At 34.6% G+C, this 12931-nt stretch overlaps 1 pseudogene; it reads right to left on the bottom strand.

The window, feature by feature from the left end:
• Window positions 1-458: 458 nt before the first annotated feature.
• On the bottom strand, window positions 459-10015 carry LOC120166079 (annotated as a pseudogene).
• Between the last annotated feature and the right edge of the window lie 2916 nt (window positions 10016-12931).

Genomic DNA, 12931 nt, shown 5'->3' with positions numbered 1-12931 from the left:
TTATAGGGTTTGGCTCACCTTCCCATCTAATAAAAACTCATCAAGAGACATCTTAAAAAATACATGTATTCGACACTAATCCAAATTTGGATAAACGTAGTCGGACAGAAAGGATAGAATATTGGGAGAAATAAGAAAGATGAAGGGAAGTATTTAAGACGGAAATGCTATTCACATATGCATTTGCTGTTGCAAAATTTGCTTGAAACTCCCCGATTCCTGCAATGTCATACAACAATCTTCAAAATCAAATACGATCCGAAACCTGAGAATTTATGTGGAGAAACACTTAAAAAGGAAAAAAGAGAATGAAACGAAGCTTCGGGTCTTACACTCTTACTTATAATTCTACTCTACTGATGACTCGGATGCCGAATCGTCGGTCGTTGAATTAGAGGAAGTTTCAGCTGGCGTCCATTTTCACTATCTGATGTTGCAGATGGTTTCCCCTCAACAGGTTATTTCAAAAACCAATACACGATGCTTGTCGTCAGTGTGAGGATCATCTTCTGGTTTACCTGAAATGGTGTCCCATCGTGTTAAAAATAAAAGGAAATAAATTATCGAATGTCGTGTTCCATTACAGGTGACGGTAGAAATCGGCTCATGTCAACTTCCATAGATATCTCATGAATGATTTTAGTTGCACATGTATGCAAGCAGTTTCACTATATAACTGGGAAATACAATGAACGATGTCTAATTTTTAACACCATGCAGAAAATCGAAATCCGTTCAAGTCTCATGGCAACATCATGTGTGTTTGCTGTAGAAAAATAAAAGAAGTTTGCACTGACAGGAAAAAGATACCTCGGTTATGTCTTCGAGAAGCAAAAATATTAAGCTTCTTTGCTTCTTTGCAATACTAATGATGTAGGTAGCATTCATCTTTTTCTGGTCATCCGCAATGCTCCCAGGCAGAAGGAAACATGAGAAAAATTGTAAGGGATAATGAGCTTCTATAGCATAGCTAGATTCATCAAACTTTGAATATGTACCTTGCATCGAAAGTGCAAGGAACCAAATCAATTAAAAAAAATGGGGCACCGAAATTTTGGAAAAAATTTAGCTTGATATTGTTAAATTTTTTAAATGGTAAAAATGTAACTTTTAGTCATTGTACTTTAGGATATTTATAAGATTAATCCTTAAGCTTCAACTATAAATATCCTAACTCATTTAGCTTCAAAACCATCCCAAATCATTCTAGCTTTCTCTCAATACTAGAGAATTTAGAGAGTTTCTTGATAGTTGTTTTCTCTTTTTTATTAAGAGAGAATTATCATTGTTTTCTCCTTGATAGATCGAGAGAGGTTGTAATTCTTATTTTATCATAGTAAAATTCTTCTACCGTTGCCCGTGATTTTTACCTTATATTATTTAGGGTTTTTCACGTAAATTTTATGTCTTCTTTATCTTTATTTTTTATTTTCTCAAATTATCAGTTGCGATTTTGCTCTATCCGGTATCCGTCTTCCGTAACAAATAGTATCAGAGCTAGATTAGAGTGTGTAATATTTGCTTATTGTCTTTGTGGTTGCCACCAAAATGTGGATCCTCTAACATAAGAAAGTAAGAAGGTATTACCAATTCTTTGAAGGTTCCAGAGAACTATTCACGATAGTGAAATAGTGAGAGCTATCCGTAATAAAAGCTATGACAACGAAATTTGATATTGAAAAGTTTAATGAGAGAAATTTCTCATTATGGAAATTAAAGATGAAGGTCATCTTGAGGAAAGATGGTTGTCTAGTAGCTATCAGTGAAAGGCCGATAGATTTCACAGATGAGAACAAATGGATCGAAATGGACGGGAATGTTATGGTAAACTTTCATCTAGCATTAGCAGATTAAGTATTGTCAAGCATCGATGAGAAGAATAAAGCTAAGGAGATATGGGACCATCTCACCAAATTGTTCGAGTGCACATCGTTGCACAATAAAATTTTCCTTAATAGGAAATTGTACATTCTTCGTATGCCAGAATCTACTTCAGTGATGGAGCACTTAAACACACTGAACACGTTATTTTCTCGGCTTACATCCTTAAGATGTACAATAGGAGAACAAGAACATGATGAACTTCTACTTCAAAGTCTACCTGATTCGTATGATCAACCCATCATCAACTTGACAAATAGTAATGTCACCAGTCTAGTCTTCGATGACGTTGCAGCTGTTGTTCTCCAAGAAGAAAATCGGCGCAAGAACAAGGAAGACAGACAAGTAAATCTGCAACAAGCAGAAGCGTTAACAACGATGAGAGGGAGATCAACATAACGTGGCCAAAGCAACAGTCACAAACATGGTAGATCGATGTCTAGAAACAAGAAGAATTTAAAGTGCTACAACTGTGGAAAGAAGGGTCATTTGAAGAAGGATTATTGGAGTCTAAATAAAAACTCCAATCCACGAGGCAATACCGCAAACACTTCAGATGATGGAGATGTTCTATGTTGTGAAGCATCAACCACCGTGGAAGGTAGAAAGAGATATGTAGATATATGACTCATTGATTCGGGAGCAACATATCACATGACCTCAAGAAGAGAATGGTTCTATCATTATGAACCTGTCTTAGGAGAATTTATGTATAGTTGCAATGATCATGCCTTAGAGATCGTTGGCGTGAGAACCATCAAATTGAAGATGTATGATGGAACAATTAAAGTTGTTCGAGATATGCGGCACGTGAAAGGCCTGAAGAAAAATTTATTATCCTACGGATTGTTAGATAATAATGCAAGCAAGATTGAAACACGGAAAGGAATCATGAAGGTGTTCTATGGAGCGCTTGTGGTGTTAAAAGGCGAAAAGATAGCAGCAAACTTGTATATGCTGAACGGAGAAACTTTACTAGAAGCAAAAGCCTCTGTTGCCTCATGTAGTTCAGATTCTGTAATGCTATGGCATCAGAAACTTAGACACATGTCAAAACAAGGAATGAAAGTCCTTGTGAAGCAAAAGCTACTTCCAGGCTTAACAAAGGTATCACTTACTTTGTGTGAGCATTGCATAACAAGTAAGCAACACCGGTTGAAATTCAACACATCAAATTCTAGAGGCAAAAGTATTATAGAATTGGTTTACTATGACGTATGGAAAGCACCAGTTACATCCCTAGGCGGAGTAAAGTACTTTGTCTCATTTATTTATGATTACTTCAGGAGATGTTGGGTGTACCCTATTAAGAAGAAGTCATATGTTTTCCACTTTCAAAAACTTCAAAGCAGGGGTGGAACTTGATTATGGAAATAAGATCAAGTGTTTCAGAATAGATAATGGAGGAGAATACACAAGTGAAGAATTTGATGACTTTTGTAGAAAAGAAGACATCAAAAGACAGTTCACAGTAGCGAACACTCCTCAACAAAATGGAGTGGTAGAGCGGATGAACAAAACCTTGTTAGAAAGAACAAGAGCAATGTTGAGGGATGCAGGCCTAGAAAAATCATTCTGGGCAGAAGCAGTCATTACTGCCTGTTATTTGGTGAATCGAGCTCCATTAACTGCAATAGAGCTGAAGACACCAATGGAGACGTGGTCTGGTAAACTAGCTGATTATTCAAACCTCAATGTATTTAGAAGTATTGTGTACGTGATGTACAACTCCCAAGAAATTTCAAAGCTGAATCCAAAATCTAGGAAATGCAAATTCTTGGGGTATGTTGATGGTGTAAAGGGGTATCGCTTGTGGGATCTCACTGTCCGCAAAGTGATAATCAGCAGGGATGTTATCTTTGTAGAAGATAAACTACAAAGAAAATAAGACGATGATAGCACTAAAAAGTCAGAGACTACACAGATACATATGGAAAAAGAGGTTGAACAAAGAGATTCTTCTGAAGTAGAACCAGCACATGATGAACAAGAACCAGAGAGTTCTGAAGCTCCAACAACTCGTCAATCAGATCGTGTGAGAAGACGTCCCAATTGGCACTCAGATTATGTTATAGAAGGTAATATTACATACTACCTTTTAACAGAGGACGGTGAGCCATCAACATACCAGGAGGTAATAAACAACTCAGATGCTTCACTGTGGATAATGGAGATGCAATAAGAAATCGAAGCCCTTCATAAAAATAATACATGGGACCTTGTGCCACCACCACAAGGAAAGAAGCCAATTGGTAACAAATGGGTCTTCAAAATCAAGTGAAATGGTGACGATCAAGTGGAGAGGTATCGTGCAAGACTGGTGGTCAAACGATATGCTCAAAAAAAAGGTATTGATTTTAATGAATCTTTTCTCCTGTGGTTCGACTAACAACAGTTTGAGTAGTCTTGGCAATGTGTGCTACATTGAATTTATATCTAGAGCAACTAGATGGTAAAACAGTTTTTCTTCATGGAAATCTTGAAGAAGAGATTTACATGCTCCAGCTTGAAGGTTTTGAAGAAGACAAAAAGAAGAACTTGGTTTGCAGGTTGAAAAAATCTATGTACGGTCTAAAACATGTGTCGAGGTGTTGGTATAATAGATTTGATTCATTCATTATGTGTCTTTGATACAACAAACTTAATGCAGACTCTTGTGCTTATTTCAAGAGGTCTGGTGATAACGATTTTGTTATATTGTTGTTGTATGTGGATGACATATTGGTTGCAGGACCCAACAAAGATCATATTGAAGAATTAAAGGCACAACTGGCTAGGGAATTTGAAATGAAGGACTTGGGATCAGCAAACAAGATTCTAGGGATGCAAATTCACTGAGACAGAAGTAATAGGAAGATTTGGCTTTCACAAAAGAATTACTTGAAGAAGATCTTGTCACGATTCATCATGCAAGATTGTAAGCCAATTTCTACCCCTCTTCCTATTAACTTCAAATTATCCTCCAGTATGAGTCCTAGCAGTGAAGAAGAGAGGATGAAGATGTCTCGAGTACCGTATGCATCGGCAGTTGGAAGTTTAATGTTCGCTATGATATGCACAACACCAGACATTGCACAAGCAGTGGGAGTGGTTAATCGGTACATGACAAATCCAGGTAAAGAGCATTAGAATATAGTAAAGAGGATCCTGAGATACATCAAAGGGACCTCAAATATTGCATTATATCACGGAGGATCAAACTTACTAATCAATGGGTATGTAGATTCTGACTATGCAGGGGATTTGGATAAAAGCAAATCTACTACATGATATGTGTTCAAAGTTGCTGGTGGAGCTGTAAGCTGGGTTTCAAAATTGCAGTCAGTTGTGGCTACATCTACAACAGAGATAGAATATGTAGTAGCTACACAAGCTAGTAAATAAGCAATTTGGTTGAAGATGCTATTGGAGGAGTTTGGGTACAATCAAGATTAAGTCTCTCTATTTTGTGACAGTCAAAACGCCTTGCATCTAGCAAGGAATCCAACATTTCATTCAAGGACAAAACACATACGAGTTCAGTACCATTTCATTTGTGAAAAGGTGGAAGAATAGACGATAGATATGCAGAAAATCCATACCAAAGACAACATAGCAGATTTCATGACGAAGGCAATCAATGCTAATAAATTTACTTGGTGTCGATCCTCTTGTGGCCTGTCAGAAACGTAAGCAACATGAAGGTACAATGAAGAAAGAATGGTATGAAGATATGATTGTTCCAATCTAATCTTCAAGTGGGAGATTATTGAATATTGACCTTGCACCAAAAGTGCAAGGAACCAAATCAATTAAAAAATAGGGCATCGAAATTTTGGGAAAAAATTCAGCATGATATTGTTGAATTTTTTAAATGGTAAAAATATAACTTCTAGTCATTGTACTTTAGGGTATTTATAAGATTAGTCCTTAAGCTTCAACTATAAATACCCTAGCTCATTTAGCTTCAAAACCATCCCAAATTATTCTAGCTTTCTCCCAATACTAGAGAATTTAGAGAGTTTCTTGAGAGTTATTTTTTCTTTTTTATCAAGAGAGAATTATCATTGTTTTCTTCTTGGTAGATCGAGAGATGTTGTAATCCCTATTTTCTCATAGTGAAATTCTTCTACTGTTGTCCGTGGTTTTTACCCTATATTATTTAGGGTTTTCCACGTAAATTTTGTCTTTTTTATCTTTATTTTTTATTTTCTCAAATTATCAGTTGCGATTTTGCTCTATCCGATAGCCGTCTTCCGCAACACAAACTAATCTCGAACTAGTGTTGCCTAAAAGTTGCTTGTGTCGAAAGTATTAGCATCGATAGAAATCAAGTGGATTGTTTCTGTAAACAATTTACACTGATGAAGTTTGAAAATACCAAGAACTTACAACGATAGGAACATATACCGGTTACTCCTTTAGTAACAAGACTCCAATTTACAGATCTAGTCTGAACAGCACTTAGAAGCTCAAGGAAAAATATGCCATCTAACAAGCTCTTGTCCTGTAAAATGGAAATCAATGAGAAAAACAATATCATAGAACCATTTCACTGAGCCCAGTTGAAGTCAATCATGCCCCACTTGACAATAAGCAATGGCATTAAAGCTACCCTCAAAGTCATTTTGACTCGTTAACAACAGATAAGATCCTCCTGACTGAATTTTTTTTCTGGCTAGTGGCTAACAACAATGATCATGAGGAAATTCAAAAATGGCCTTCTAAAATAATATAAGCTGATGTGCAAACAATTTAAAATGTCATGTACAGAAAGGGCTTATTTAAGAAGCATCAAATGTGGTCTCTACTTGGGCATAAATTCAAACCGAGGCTAAAATCACATATAGTCAAGGGAGACTACCAAGTAAAGCCTATAGAAAGCATACCTTGAAGCTATCTATGTGACTCTGGCTTCCCGAACTGCTTACTTTTGCATTAGCCCACCTAAGAATATCAACATCAGTAATTTCTTTTCCATGGGAATGGAATCTTAGGTTCTTCAGGAGTTGAAGAATGTTGTATCTCATCAATTGCCGCAAATATGCTGAACAGAAAAACCACATTTAGTCTGTCATGACAGGATTAAACTAATTCCAATCCGTGCTCAAGAATGCCAAAGAAGAATGTGAAATGCTTTCACAACAGTAATGAAAGTTCAGATTCTCATGGTAGATAACGTACCCAAGATTAGTTTTTTATTTCCTTGCACAAAGTCATTTCCAGCAATATTAACCAGGGAAAACTTTAATTGTTTCCCTATTTTAACAACCTGGTTGCAATTCTCTACTTTCTTAAATGGAAACTTAATAGGAGGCTTGTTAGCAATCTTCCAATTAACAATGCCAGGCGACACCTTGTCAAGTGTCTCCAGAAGTATCCACCTGCAGGGGGAAAATTAGTCACATCATTTGAGCATCAAGATTGAAATGAAAACTTGAAAAGTGCAAGATTTACTATTTTCACATATAGGAGACAAACATATTTGTAAACCGTCATAAGGTTTTAGATAGAATATTTATAGATATTTCAATCAGCTATATATCACATAGTTTATTGAAGCGTTGGAATTTGAAACAAACAACAGTATAATTTTCTGCTCCTTACCAGTCCTCGAACCTTCTTGAGATTACATTGTTATAGAGCATAAACACCACTTAACCAACAATGTCCATAAGGGACCTTAACAATTTAAATTATTGAATAGAGGATCTGAAGTTTTTGCCATTTGCAAGGAAAAGGAAAAAGATAAGAAATGCAGAATGCAAAAGCACCAGAACCATGAAGCCTTATTCCTTTCAAGATCTCAGGATAAGACACCATGAAAATATCTAGTATGATTTCTCTAATACTTACCCATTTCTGACATCTTCAAAGACATTGACGATGTAGGTTGAATTTCCAAGACTATTGATCCAGAAGCGAAATACTCTTTCCTCTCTAGAAACTTGGGCATCATCTGGTAGAGTTTCCAGAAAAGATATTTGTTTTGTTTCGGTTGAAAGGCCATTCCAGCAATTAACATATGCCAGCATTTGGCTTTTATATCTTGATTCTTAAAGTCATTAGCAGTTGTACTTATTGAACATAAACATCATAAGCCAACAGTTTGTATTCTTCTGCGCTTGTGAAGTATTCAAATTGTCTTTTGACGATTCCTATTTATGTCAATTGATGCCACATAACAGAGTTGACATGTTCTACCAGAACCGGAGGAAGAAGATGAATGCATAAGCACAGAGAAAAAACTAACTTCATAAATTTGAAATAAAAAAAGGCCTGTTAAGTACAAAATCAAACCTCATCCATGATTTTTGTGACGTGTATGGAAATACCATATAACACAATATAATTGCTCTATAAGCGTTTTAATGAGTGAAATTTTACAGTCCAAATTCAAATAATTTAAAAGTTCCAAATTATAGAACTTGTATTAGAAACAATGTCTTGGAAGAAAGTAATATAGCTTTCCTATGCTGCCAAACAGATCATATAGCATATGTGAAGGATGATAAAAGTTAACATACAGCCAAAAAAATCAAAAATACAAAAGAAATTCAATTTATATTTAAATTATCATTGCTGGAAAAATAACGAGGCCATCAAGTCTCACCTGTGCTGGAAAATATGAGCAACAAAAGCAAGATTAAGATTTGGGGAACCATCCACAATATCCATTGCAGTTAGGTATCTCTTACATCCCATCCCATCTGCATGTTCAAGAACCAACTTTGTTCTCTGAAATGGATCTTTGATGGCCAATGTAGAGGGATTACTATGCTCAGGTGCAAGAACATTAAGAAGATGCGCATAAGCATCTGAATCCTGTGGATTGAATATTATATAATCAAAGGTGGAAAGAAATAAAAAAAATTTGTGATTTTTTTTGGGGGGGGGGGGGGGGAAGGTCTCCATATCTTATTGCAGCTTGTGACTAAACCCAAATCACTTCTTTCATCTACTGTTAGCATATAGACAAATTGAGAAAGCAAAAGACATATATTGTTATAAACCTCATTTTAAGAATTTAGTTTTTCACACTAGATTTGTTATGGTGTTTTTATGACGTTTGAACTAATGTTAGATGCTACCTAACGAAGAACATGGGAAAAACTGAATGGGTTAAACAAACATCTAACTTGCACTGTTAATGCAGTGCAAAAGGGAAGATATTTGATGAAAAATTTAATATGCTAAAACGAATTTCTTCTTTACCTTTACATCAGTAGAAAAATTTGAGACTATTTTTCTTGTATGGGGATTTCTTCAGTTGAAAATTCATCCACCTCAGTAAGATCTTCTCTAGAGGTAAACTCATCAACTCTTCCACATCCTGTTGGTTAAAGTACAGACAAATATTATCAGAAACCTAGAAAAAAAGATCAGATAGTTCATTTTCCTAAAATTTGTGTATGAAAATGAAATGCAAATTTATGACACATTGGGATATTAACCAGAATTCATCATACGAAAGAGCAGATAGTTCATCTTCCTAAAAATTGTACTTTTTCTTAAAATGTTACCCAAACCAACCTTACTGTCATCAACAAGCTCCACCAACTGCGGTGTTTTCTTCAAGTTGAGGTCTGCCAATAGTTGAATCTAAAATAGCATAAACATTGGAACCAGAGATGATATTATTGTCAACAATCACTGGCTAAATCCAAACTCTAAGTAATCGTTCATAAGTGGTGAGCTCAGAACTAGGGTATCGATGAAATCCTCTACCTAGTCCAAGCCAAGTCTGAGAAGCAATGAGCATTAGGAGCAGTTTAGAAGCACAGAAATAGCTTTTAAGATGGCCACATTGGGTAAAGCTGTGGACATTGCTAATACAACAATAGCAATGAAGCATGCTTTAAACTAAACTGCTTATATCCAAAGTCTTTCTTAAACTTAAGTGGGAACCAACCATCAAATAAACTATTTCAATAATGGAACAACCAACATTATAGTATATGCATACCCTTCCTTCAATGAAATCTTGTGTCCCTATATTGACTACACTGCAGCCAATAGCCTTAGCAGAGTTGAGACATAGCGTGTGGTTTTCATTTCTTTCCCATGGATTGCACAATCTCTTAGTATTAATAGCCCTTTCATAAATTGTACCAGGAACTGCTAAATTTATAAGCTTGATGCATTTGTTTTGCATAAAAGCTTAAAAAAAATTGCATCACATAAGCACAAATTCAACAGCTTGAGAAAATATGATATTTATCATCACCTTGTCAAAAAATTAATAACCTTTAATAAATGACCTCTAATAAAATGATATTTATTATCACCTTGTCAATAAAAATTAGAGAAAATATGTATTACTAAAACCCTTTTATATAATGATAGTGATTAAAAATATGGCAGTGAAATTCCATATATTTTTCCAAAGTAACAAAATACAAACCCTTTTATATAAAATGAAAATGGAAATTGAAATTTTATTGATGAAATAATAATAATAATTAGAGTAAAGTATAGTAATGGCCACTGAACTTTTATAAAGTTTTCATTTAGGTCCGCCAACTTTTAAAAATTACAATACAATCCTCCAACATTTAGTCCATTTGCAATATGGTCCCCGACGTAACCGGACGTTTGATGTCGTTACACTGTCGTTAGTACATTTGCAATATGGTCACTGAACTTTTCAAACGCTTGCATTTAGGTCCTCCAACTTTTAAAACTTGCAACATAGTCCTCAATTTCATTTTAAATTACAAATTCCTTTTCTATCTCAAATTTCCTTTTTCGCTTATCTCTTCTCATTTCTAGCGTAACTTTTCAGTCGGGGATACATGGGAAATTCTAATCTAACTTTGAATTATGTGGATGTATTGACTTGAATAAGGGTCCATTGAGAGAAGACCAGACCAATGGACTATCGGGACCATTAACGATTCAAGGTGTAATGTTAGATACAAGTCATCTCAGTTAAAGCATAGATGTTCGATGAAATGCTTGTGAGAAAAAAATGGGGTTATAAATGCAGAGTTGACAAATACTACTAAGATGAAGTAAGTATCATTGTTGAAAGTCACCCACAAAGCTGGAATTATTTTGTATAAATGGCATATAATAATTTCTTCATTTAATCCTTGTGGCTAAAGATTTTCCAATAGATGATCAAATATAATGAAATCCAAAACAGTGCATTCACCTCTCAGTCTCTTTCGCTCACATGCACTCTCGTTAGGTTTTTGTTCTTCAATTTTCCGCCATGTAAAATTGTAAACCCAAGCAGTGCTCAGTCTTTCAGCTTTTTATTTACATAGAAAAATGGAGGAAGAATTTTTGGAATGCAACACCGACTGCGTTTATTTCTTAGCCTCTCCCCTCACTTGCAAGAAGATATTTATTTTCTCTTTTGGGCTATCCGGAAGTAAGCTTTTCCTCTTTCGCACTTTCCCATTTTCAGCTCGCATTGTGTGTGGTTTTTTGTTGAAATTTTATGTTTCTTGAACCGCATGTCAAGGATCTGGATATTCAGTGTTAGTTTTGAACCAAAACCATCTAATTTTCTTTAATTCTTCTTAATTAAAACTTTTAGTACTCCTTATGTAAGATATTCAATCCATCAGAATAGAAGTGAAAAAGGGTCCTAGGCTAATTTTTTTGATCTTATTGTTTGGTTTTTCTTTAAATTAGGGAATTGGTTGTGAGTATCAACATAGTGAAATCGCCAGGCTCAATCCGAGAGACTGCATGCTCAAGTTCCATCCAAACCTATTAGATTGTCATACCAAAGTGCGGCAACTACGAACAAGACAAATTAACCTTGTTATTTTTACTTCAACGGTTTATGCAATAAACGTGATAGGTGCACTTTTCATGTTCAAAGTACGACAACCATTGGATGTGCATGCAACAAACCTCAAATTTATATTGAAGTAAACACTGTCAAATAGCAAATTCATGTTCAAAATTCCAAAACACTTCAATTACATTCTAAACCCTAAATTCCAAAATACTTCAATTATATTCTAATCCCTAAATTGAATTATTTTAGAATTTGGTATTTAAAATATAATTGAATTATTTTGGAATTTAGGGTTTAGAATGAAATTGAGGATTGTGTTGTAAGTTTTAAAAGTTGGGGGACCTAAATGCAAGCACCTGAAAAGTTCAATGACCATATTACAAACGTACTAACGACAGTGTAACAGAAACAACCAGTTATGTCGGGGACCATAATGCAAACAGATTAAATATTGGAGGACTATATTGCAAGTTTTAAAAGTTAGGAACCTAAATGAAAGCTTTATAAAAATTCAGTGGCCATTACTATGCTTTACCCTAATAATTAATATTGTTATAGCTACGTGAACTACAAAGTAGCCGATTTTAAATTTAATTTTCAGTTTGAATTGTCGAAGTCATTGCTTAAGCTTTTTTCAATATGATTTACAGGGTAGGGACCAGTTGATGAAAATGTCCTAGGTCGATCTTATATATAAGTAAACTATGCATTTATTACCTACACTGTCAATTTTAATCGTTTTAATACTTAATCTTTCAATTTTTCTTAAAACTGCACCTAAGGTTTAGTTTTTATTTCATTTTAGTATCTCATTGTTAAAAACTTAAAGTGATTAGTATTAAACTATCTGTTTTTTGTCCGTTTTAGTACCTAAACTTTCAATTTTTTAAAACTTAACTTTAAATTTTGAATAATGTACTAAAATGAAACAAAAACTAAACTTCAGGTAAGGTTTTGAAGAAAATTGAAAGTTTAAATACTAAAATAGACTAAAACTAATAATTTAAGTACTAAACACATAATTTACCGTATATTTAAAAGTTAAATTGTTTATTGAGCATAGTGGCGAATGTAAAGCATCCTCAGGATAGGCATATACCCACCTTGAAATCCGAGTTTCTTTATATTATATGTTTATTTTATTATAGGTGGTCATCCTAAAATTTTACTTGTACATACCTCATACGAAAAATTTCAATAATGTATACACCCTAAAAAAATTTCTGAATCCACTACTGATTGACCGGTTACTTAAAACTCTAATAAACCCATCCAATAGGGAAGGTTAAGTAGGGCTTTAGTTTAAACTTCAAT

The sequence above is a fragment of the Hibiscus syriacus genome, unplaced genomic scaffold, assembly GCF_006381635.1.
Source record: "Hibiscus syriacus cultivar Baekdansim isolate YM2019G1 unplaced genomic scaffold, ASM638163v2 tig00111621_pilon, whole genome shotgun sequence".
In the NCBI taxonomy this organism is placed as follows: Eukaryota; Viridiplantae; Streptophyta; class Magnoliopsida; order Malvales; family Malvaceae; genus Hibiscus; species Hibiscus syriacus.
The sequence above is the reverse complement of the archived record's forward strand: the minus strand, read 5'-3'. Positions and strand labels throughout refer to the sequence as shown.